The sequence below is a fragment of the Tamandua tetradactyla genome, chromosome 2 (genome assembly GCF_023851605.1).
Source record: "Tamandua tetradactyla isolate mTamTet1 chromosome 2, mTamTet1.pri, whole genome shotgun sequence".
In the NCBI taxonomy this organism is placed as follows: domain Eukaryota; kingdom Metazoa; phylum Chordata; class Mammalia; order Pilosa; family Myrmecophagidae; genus Tamandua; species Tamandua tetradactyla.
Window position 1 is genome coordinate 111,258,925 of NC_135328.1, and position 8,803 is coordinate 111,267,727.

Consider the following 8,803-nt stretch of genomic DNA (forward strand, 5'->3'; position numbering starts at 1 on the left):
TCTCTTTTAAAACTAAAGAACAAATGAAAATAATGATTAATATTGATTGCTACATAATTCTAATGGAAAATAATTTCATTGTATAGAGGAGGGAATTATTAGAAAATGCTCCACTGTAGATGCCTCGAGAGCTTTTCCAAGACTTAATATTTCTACTCAAACCACCTATATTAGTTATCTATTGCTACACATCAAATTGCCCTAAACCCTACTGACTTAAAATGACAAATATTTCTTATCTCAGTTTCTGGGTCAGGAATCTAGGGGCCTCTTAGAGGGTAGTTCTGGTCTCTCAGGAAATTACAGTCAAGCTGTGTTTGGGTCTGTAATTTCATCTGAAGGCTTGACTGGAGAAGGATCTGCTTTCAACTTACTCAGGTGGCTTGTGATTGGCTCTAAAGTAGTGGTCAGCAAACTATGCTTCATTGGAACATGGTCATGCTCATTAGTTTAATTTTTGTTGATAGCTGTTTTTGTGCTCCCGCAGCAGAGTTGAGTTGTTGCAATGAAGACCAAATAGCTTGCAAAGCCTAAAATATTTACTGTTTGGCCCTTTAGAGAAAAAGTTTGCTGACCCCTTCCTTAGAAGATATACTTCCAAGTTCACTCTCCCCCTTTGCCTGTCCTCAAGGGATCTGATTCCAGTCTTACTCACATGGACCTCTTACTAAAGTCATTAACTGTTCCAAACATAAGACTTTCAGTGTTAAAACAAGAAGGTTCCAGGAAAATTAGGGCAGTTGGTCACCCTATCAAGAAATGGCTGGTGGCTTTCCCTAGACTGAATAATCCATGATAGAGTGCCCAAAATGGAAACCCTAGTTTTTTAGAACATAATCCTGGAAGTGAAATCCTACCACTTCTGCCATATTCTATTAGTTAGAAGTGGTAACACATTCAAAGGAAGGGGATTACATAAGGGTGTGCATACCAGGAGGCAGGAATTATTGACCGGCAAATTAGAGGCTGCTTTTTATACCATCTTCCGCCACTATAGCAATACATGAGGAAATATATGTTTAATTTGCACAGAGCATGGGTCAAACTTCTCTGGTACTATACTGGATATACCCGTCCACCAACACATGAAGAAGGGGTTTAGTGAATCTGCAAGATATAAATTATGTTTGTGTGGCAAAGGAATAAGATCATATCAAAATAAGTGAGAGTTCATCTCTACCCTGAAAATCAGCATTAAACTGCTCGTATTACTAATATGTGAACATGGTTGATGGCACATTTTTCTCAAAGTACCCCAAGGAGAATGTACAATTCACATTTCCCTATGGATTTAGCATATGCTTGGCAATTATATACTGCGCATCAAACTCTAAGCATCATCAGTTATATTTAAGAAATATATGGCCTTTTATGTTTAAAATAATAGATTATGCCATAAAAGGTCCTCTTATTGGTAGATTTCCCTCTCTCCCTTTCCCTTTTTCCATTAACACTCTTTTTTATTCTAAGAAAGCGATCATTAGCTGACTGATTACTTAATAAGCATCTGTATTCTAATTATGATTTTCACTTAATGTGGGTAATCTTTCCATTCATTCATTTCTTTTAGGAACATCTGCTTGAAAACATCATCTTTACTTTTAAGAGATCATTTGTCCCTATAGTTCCTTTCCCTCTTAAAGCTCCAGTCTTGAACTCTGATATCACCATTAGTTGCTATGGAAATGATTATGATGTTACAAACAGAGGATTGTGACTTCACACAGGGGTAAGAAGCTGCAGGAAGCTCACTATTTAAAAATATTATATTAACTTTCTAATTGAGTTTAAAATAAGAGGGAGGAATCTAAATGCAAGGAAATAAAACCCTGATTTTTATCTCTGAGTATGCTGTTTTCAAAATTGTCTACCTGATTTAGAAGGACTTAATACCATTCAATCGGTGACTTTTCTGAGCAGTCACTGAGTTTACCAAATGTTAAGGGACCTTTTATTCAACTTATCTAATCTTTACCGATGTCTATATGCACTGGGTGATGGAATTGTGAATCACCTGGTATTGCCATTTCAGTCTTCTTAATGATAAATACCAATCTCTATAGTCATACCAATCACAGAGCAATCCCCGAAGATCATTAAGAGGCCAAAATAAATGGATTGAGAGAGCAGCATTTCGTTTGTTTCATAAGTGTACACAGCCTCCATCTAAAATAAATATCATAGCACTGAGCAATTCATATTAATTTGAATTCTGCTGCATAAAACATGATCAGAGAGTCAACTTCCAGAATGGCAATGTTATTTATTGCAGAGAGAGAATGCCATCTGGAGAAGGAACCCAGGAACCTGGATTCTGTGTTTGGCTACTTCTCAGCTGTCAGCCTGTAACCTTGGGCAAGTCTTTGAACTTCCTAGGACCTCCATTTCATGGGAACCGTGATGAACATAGGTAAACCACTACTACAATTGCTGCCCAGGGATCTTTTAAGAATTAATAAGATAGTGTCTACAGAGCTTTTGAAGCCCTTAGATAAAATGAGAAATACAACTAAGAAATATTTTAAGATATTTTACGTCAGGATTAAATTCAAATTTGAATGTGTTTTTTTTTTTAAGTTTGCCTGCCCAAGGTGATTTGTTTCAGAAGTTCAGAGGTCACAGAAAGTAATCAAGCTGGATTGATTTTAAAATAATCTAATTCTCTTTAGCAATTATGAAGTTGATTCTGGCAAACCAAACTAATTTCTCTTTACAATGAGGAAATTTGAAGGAAACTGTACGAGGAAAAAAATGGTCAAACTGTAATTTCTTTCCCAGCCCAGTATTGTCTCTAAATTCAGTTGTGATTCAGAGGTGCCTATGTTGAATGTTTGCACTTCCAAAAGTCTGCCTGTCATTTTTACCTTCCATTTTATTGTGTTGTGAAGAGTTGTTTTTGAGTTTAAACACACTGCAACCCTGTACATCTGGGAAATAATTAGAGTAATAATTTCTTAACATATATAAGCTGTTTAAATAATAATAAGGGATTACCTGCTTCACCTGACTGTGGTTGGTTTTCTAACAAACTCAATCTTCTAAGACAGTTTATTGAAACAATCATTGTATATTAGGAGCAAATGAACAGCCATTTAAAAATCATTATGTATATATCTAATTAATTGACATAAATATGTTAATCATATATTGCTGGATGAAAAAAACAGTTTGCAATCATCATATACAGTATAATCTGGGTATGTTTTGAGTATTCCTAGAAAAAAATTCATTAGTCTATATGTGGAAATATTTACACTGGTTATCTTTATAGTATACTTATGCATACTTTTTATTTATGGTAACTCAATAAATGTCCAGAAATTACACAAAACGAGGAGGTATTAGTCCTCTAATTTGAAAACTAGGTAGTTTATTTTAAAAATTGAAATAATTTTTATAGGTGGAGATGTTACCTTTCCCCCACTTCTCAGATTTTGTGAAGCTCAATTGAAACGCTGGATGTAAAAGTACCCTGGAAACAATAAATTGCTCTGCAAATGTGTACTTCTGACATATCATATTCTAAATTTCCAGCCTTTTTTAAAAGTTAAGACTATTTCTATGTCCATTCCAAGAATACCCTTGCATCGCAGCTGTGTAAAAATATTTTCTTAACTGGAAACCAACCCACAATCACTTTTATATGAGTTAGAAAAAAGCACAACACATTTCCTTCACACCTCAAATATCACAGATGGAAAATTGTCACTTTGCCTCACTATTTTCTATGCTAAAATGATTTTTAAAAGTAACGTGCAAATGGCCCATCTTTGCCTTAAGAAAATTCAAGATTTCAACTATTCCTGCTTTGGAAGTGACTATTTGTAATGAATTAATTTTTGTCCAATAATAACTCATTTCTTAATGAATTACATGATACAAATGTCAATGAAAAGTCATTGAAATTTAAGAACAGGACTTATCGTGACCCACCTGTATAGTGTTTGCTCTAAAACAAGACAATCTGCACCGTTCTAAATAGAGCACCAAAACACTTTGATTCCAAATGTTTCAGACTGATAATCTGACAGCTGGAAATGATATGATTGTTAACATTTAATTGTCTGATATGTAAACCTAAGAAATAAGATAAGCCAGACAAAAGAGGTAAAAAGATAATTATGATAGTTTAACATGATTTGAGAGTGATTTTAGAATGACTATATAATCAATTTAATCAATAATACATCAGTAATGGTGAGGCCTATAATATACCAATGTCTACCTACTAACAAAATCAGAAGGTGACTTTAAAAAGAAGACTCTGTTTCAGATGCTGGAGTTTCTGAAAATTATCTCAGGAATACTAAATTCAACATCTTTAGAAGGTTTGGATATTTATTTTAATATTATGAGTTGATATTATCTTAGTTGGTTAACAAAGATTCAAAAAGATATTTCTAAAGAAATAATGAGCTGGTTAAATTTATTTTCCCTCTGCTAATTTTTTATTGTGTCTTGGGTTCAGTTCTAGACCACCTCAATAAAGAGAATATTGCAGTAAAGCAAGTCACGTGAATTTTTTTGGTTTCCAAGTACATATAAAATTTATGGTTATACTATACTATATTCTATTCTATTAAGTGTGAAAGACATTATGTATTTTAAAAAGCAATGTACATACCTTAATTTAAAAATACTTTATTGCTAAAAGATGCTAATCATCATCTGAGCATTCAGTGAGTATTAATATTTTTGCTGATGGACAGCTTTGCCCCTATGTTGATGGCTGCTGACTGATCAGGGTGGTGGTTGCTGACAGTTGGGGTGCCTGCGGCAATTTCTTAAAATAAGACAACAATGAAGTTCACTGCATCGATTGACTCTTCCTTTCATGAAAGATTTTTCTGAAACATGCAATGCTGTTTGACAGCATTTTACCCACAGTAGACTTTTTTTCAAAATCTGAGTCGATCCTCTCAAACCCTGCTGCTGCTTATCACCTAAATTTTGTAGCATTCTAAAGTCTTTGTTGTCATTTCAACAATGTTCATAGCTTTCACCAGGCGTACATGCCATCTCGAGAAACTAATTTCTTTACTCATTGATAAGAAATAACTCCACATCCTTCAAGTTTTTCAGGAGATTGCAACAATTCAGTCACATCTTCAAGCGTCACTTCTGATTCTAGTTCTCTTGCTATTTCCACAAAATCTGCAGTTATTTCCTTCATTGAAGTCTTTGAACCCTGCAAAGTCATCCATGAGGGTTGGAATCAATGTCTGCCCAAACCTATTAATGTTGATATTTTGACCTCCTCCCATGAATCAGGAATGTTCTTAATGGTATCTAAAATGGTAAATCCTTTTCAGAAGGTTTTCAGTTTACTTTGCCTAGATCCATCAGTGGAATCACTATCTATGATAGCTATAGCTTTATGAAATGTATTTCTTAGATAATAAGACTTGAAAGTCAAAATTACTCCTTTATCCATGGGTTGCAGAATGGATGTTATATTAGCAAGCATGAAAACAATATTTATCTCATTATATATCTCCAGCAGAGCTCTTGGGTGACCAGGTGCATTGTCAATGTGCAGTAATATTTTGAAAGAGATCTTTTTTTCTGAGCAGTAGGTCTCAAAAATGGGCTTAAAATATTCATTAAGCCATGTTGTAAACATATGTTCTGTCATCCAGGCTTTGTTGCTCCATTTATAGAGCACAGGCAAACTATATTTAACATAAATCTTAAGGGCCATAGGATTTTCAGATTTGTAAATAAGCATTGGTTTCAACTTAAAGTCCTCAGCTGCATTAGACACTAAGAAGAGAGTCAGCCTGTCCTTAGAAGCTCTGAAGCCAGGCACTGACTTTTCTCTAGCTATTAAAATCCTAGATGGCGTCTTCTTCCAATATAAGACTATTTCATCTACATTGAAAAGCTTTTTTCATATAGCTACCTTCATAAATTATCTTAGCTAGATCTTCTGTATAACTTGCTGGAGCTTCAACATAAGCACTTGCTGCTTAACCTTATACTTTTATGTTATGGAGACAGCTTCATTCCTTAAACTTCATGTTAGCTTCAAATTTTCCTCTTCAGCTTCCTAACTGCTCTTAGCCTTCACAGAATTGAAGAACATTAGGGTCTTGCTCTGGATTAGGTTTGGCTTAAGGAATGTTGTGGCTGATTTGATCTACTGAGACTGCTGAAACTTCCTCTATGTCAGCAATAAGGCTGTTTCACTTTCTTATCATGTGTAACACCTGTAATTTTTTTCAAGAACTTTTCCTTTGCATTTGAAACTTGGCTAACTGCTTGGCACAAGAGGGGTAGCTTTCACCCTATTTCTGCTTTCAGCATGCCTTCTTCACTAAGCTTAATCAATTTCTAGCTTTTGATTTAAGGCGAGAGACATGCGACTCTTCCTTTCACTTGAATGTTTAGAGGCCATTGTAGGGTCATTAATTTGCTAATTTAAATATTGTTGCGCCTCACAGAATAGGGAGGCCCAAGGAGAGGGAGGGATGGGTTAATGACCAGTTAGTGGAGCAGTAAAACGCACACAACATTAACCAATTAAGACTTATATGGACATAGTTTGTCACACCTCAGAATAAATACAATAGTAGCGTGAGAGAATCACTGATCATGGATCATTATAAGAAGTAAAATAATAATGAAATGTTTGGAATATTGCAACAATTACCAAAATGTGACAGAGAGACATGAAGTAAGTCTATGTGGTTCAAAAAATGACACTCACAGACTTTCTCCATGCAGGGGTGCCACAAGCCTTCAATTTGTAGAAGAAAAATGCAAAATCTATGAAGCACGATAAAATAAAGCACACTGAAACTAAGCACATAAAACAAGGTATGCCTGTATTGTCAGTCAACTCTGTTGCTAGACCTGTTCACCCATCCAACTATATTATTTCAATGGTAACTTTTGTTCTTCTTTAAAAGTGAAGTTACGAAGTTTTTCTGTTTTAGACTCTGAGCCCATAGACTTGGGATTTCTAGCATGTGTCAATGAGCATATAGGTTTTAGTAGGTTTACAGGCATCGGTGATGGAGTCTACATCCAATCACCAAAACTTCTATTAGTGTAAACAGACTTTTTAAAAGTAAAAAATTAGATAATTTATTTCTGTAAAATATAAATAAGAGAAAATCATTAAATATGAAGACCAAAAGGAAAGGAAGACAATGCAAAATAGGTTATTTCTCTGGAATAAAGTTACTTATTACTCATTAAAATCAATCTTTAGTCATTATATGGCCCACATGCCATGACATTCTGGAATTCTATGATTCAAAGTAGTTGATGATTTACAACATAGTTTCTGCTTGCTTGTCTAGGGATGAGCTAAAATATAATAGAGGAGGACATTTCTCTAACAGAAATTCAACCTAGACCTCTAATAGAAGAACAGGTCACAGATATGATGCCTTTTCTTTTTCTTCTTCTTTTTTTTTTCTGCTCCAACTGTCCTGTGGAGACAAACACCCAATGTCTTAGTAAACACTGATGATATCCTAATTTGCACCTCTGATTCCGGCTTGCCCTAGGGCTCCTACCTATTTTCAAATGGTCAGCTGTGATTCATCAACTGGATGACACACAGACACTTCATAGGTGAAATGATTGAAAACAATCTCATGATAGTCCTCTACCAAACCTCTACCTATTCTGATAATGTAAGAAGTTTGAGTGTCACCATAAATTCCTAATCATTTCAACTTCCAGCATCCTCATCAGTAAAATGGTGACAATGAAAAGTTTCCTCTGTATAGAGGGTTGTGAGGCTTAAATATTTCGCAGGGCCTGACATAATGTTAGTTCCTAGTAGGTATTTGCTGGTGAAAGTGGGCCTGGTAGAGGAGTTGGCAGGGTGATCTGATCTCTATTTTCCTCAATAACTGTTTTTTGCTCTCTCTAGCAAGGATGTGAGCCCACATTTGTAAGACTCCCATCCAAATTAGCTTTGTTTCTGGCATATAGTAATTATCTGCTGTTTATGGAATGGATGGGTTAATAGAAATTGAATTACTTATATTTTACACTCTATGCCCATTTGTGTATAAAGCTTTTTGCATTTGTGCTTCTCTATTTGGAGCTTCACAACCATCTTGTAAGGCAGATAAACCAGATGATTGCATTTTCATCACCCAAAGAAAGAGCAGGAAAGAGCAAATAACTTGTCTAAGCTAACTAACAAGTAAAGGACAGGTGTTAGGAATGATTTTTTGACTGAGTATATTGTACTTTCCTTGTTGTATTAAGAGCACAACCTTCCTGTCAATTACACCTTCATTTAACTCCAACTGAATCTATGAATAAGGGCATGGGAAGCCACAGACTACAGAATGCAAGTTGGGAGACAAAGGTTCCAGGGTCAAGGTACTTACTTTGGGGTGGATAACATCAGGGCCATAGACAACTTATAAACAGTAGATAATGGCAGTGGGACAACAACCAAAGCAATGCAGTTGGGAGATCTGATGTAGAAAAAATAACTTTATGGGTAAATTTTGAAGGGAAATTAGCACAAACTATTCTAATGAAATAGTAGGACCCTATGAGAACAGGTCTGTCCCCATCCCCTCTCTTACAAATGATTTTCTTATTGCAAGCACAAAGAAAGTATGAATGTTGAGGCTTTGAGGAATTTTCATTAATATGACATACTAGATACACCAAGTGTCCATCATCTTATTTTTTGACAAGTTTATATGAGGCATACATGAATGTTGTCAGATTGCTCTCTAACATTGGGAAAGCATTTTCATTTCCTTGCAAATGTCAGGCATGTTGCAAATGTCTGGCATAACCAGACCCCTATCTGGTTATAATG

The 8,803-nt window shown here is 35.2% G+C and overlaps 1 long non-coding RNA gene across 1 annotated transcript; it reads left to right on the forward strand.

Moving 5' to 3' along the window:
* Positions 1 to 1,644: 1,644 nt before the first annotated feature.
* Positions 1,645 to 6,860, forward strand: LOC143661432 (uncharacterized). The gene is made up of 3 exons (XR_013164581.1): positions 1,645 to 1,729; positions 2,273 to 2,410; positions 6,727 to 6,860. It is a non-coding gene; the product is annotated as an uncharacterized LOC143661432 (long non-coding RNA).
* Positions 6,861 to 8,803: the final 1,943 nt, after the last annotated feature.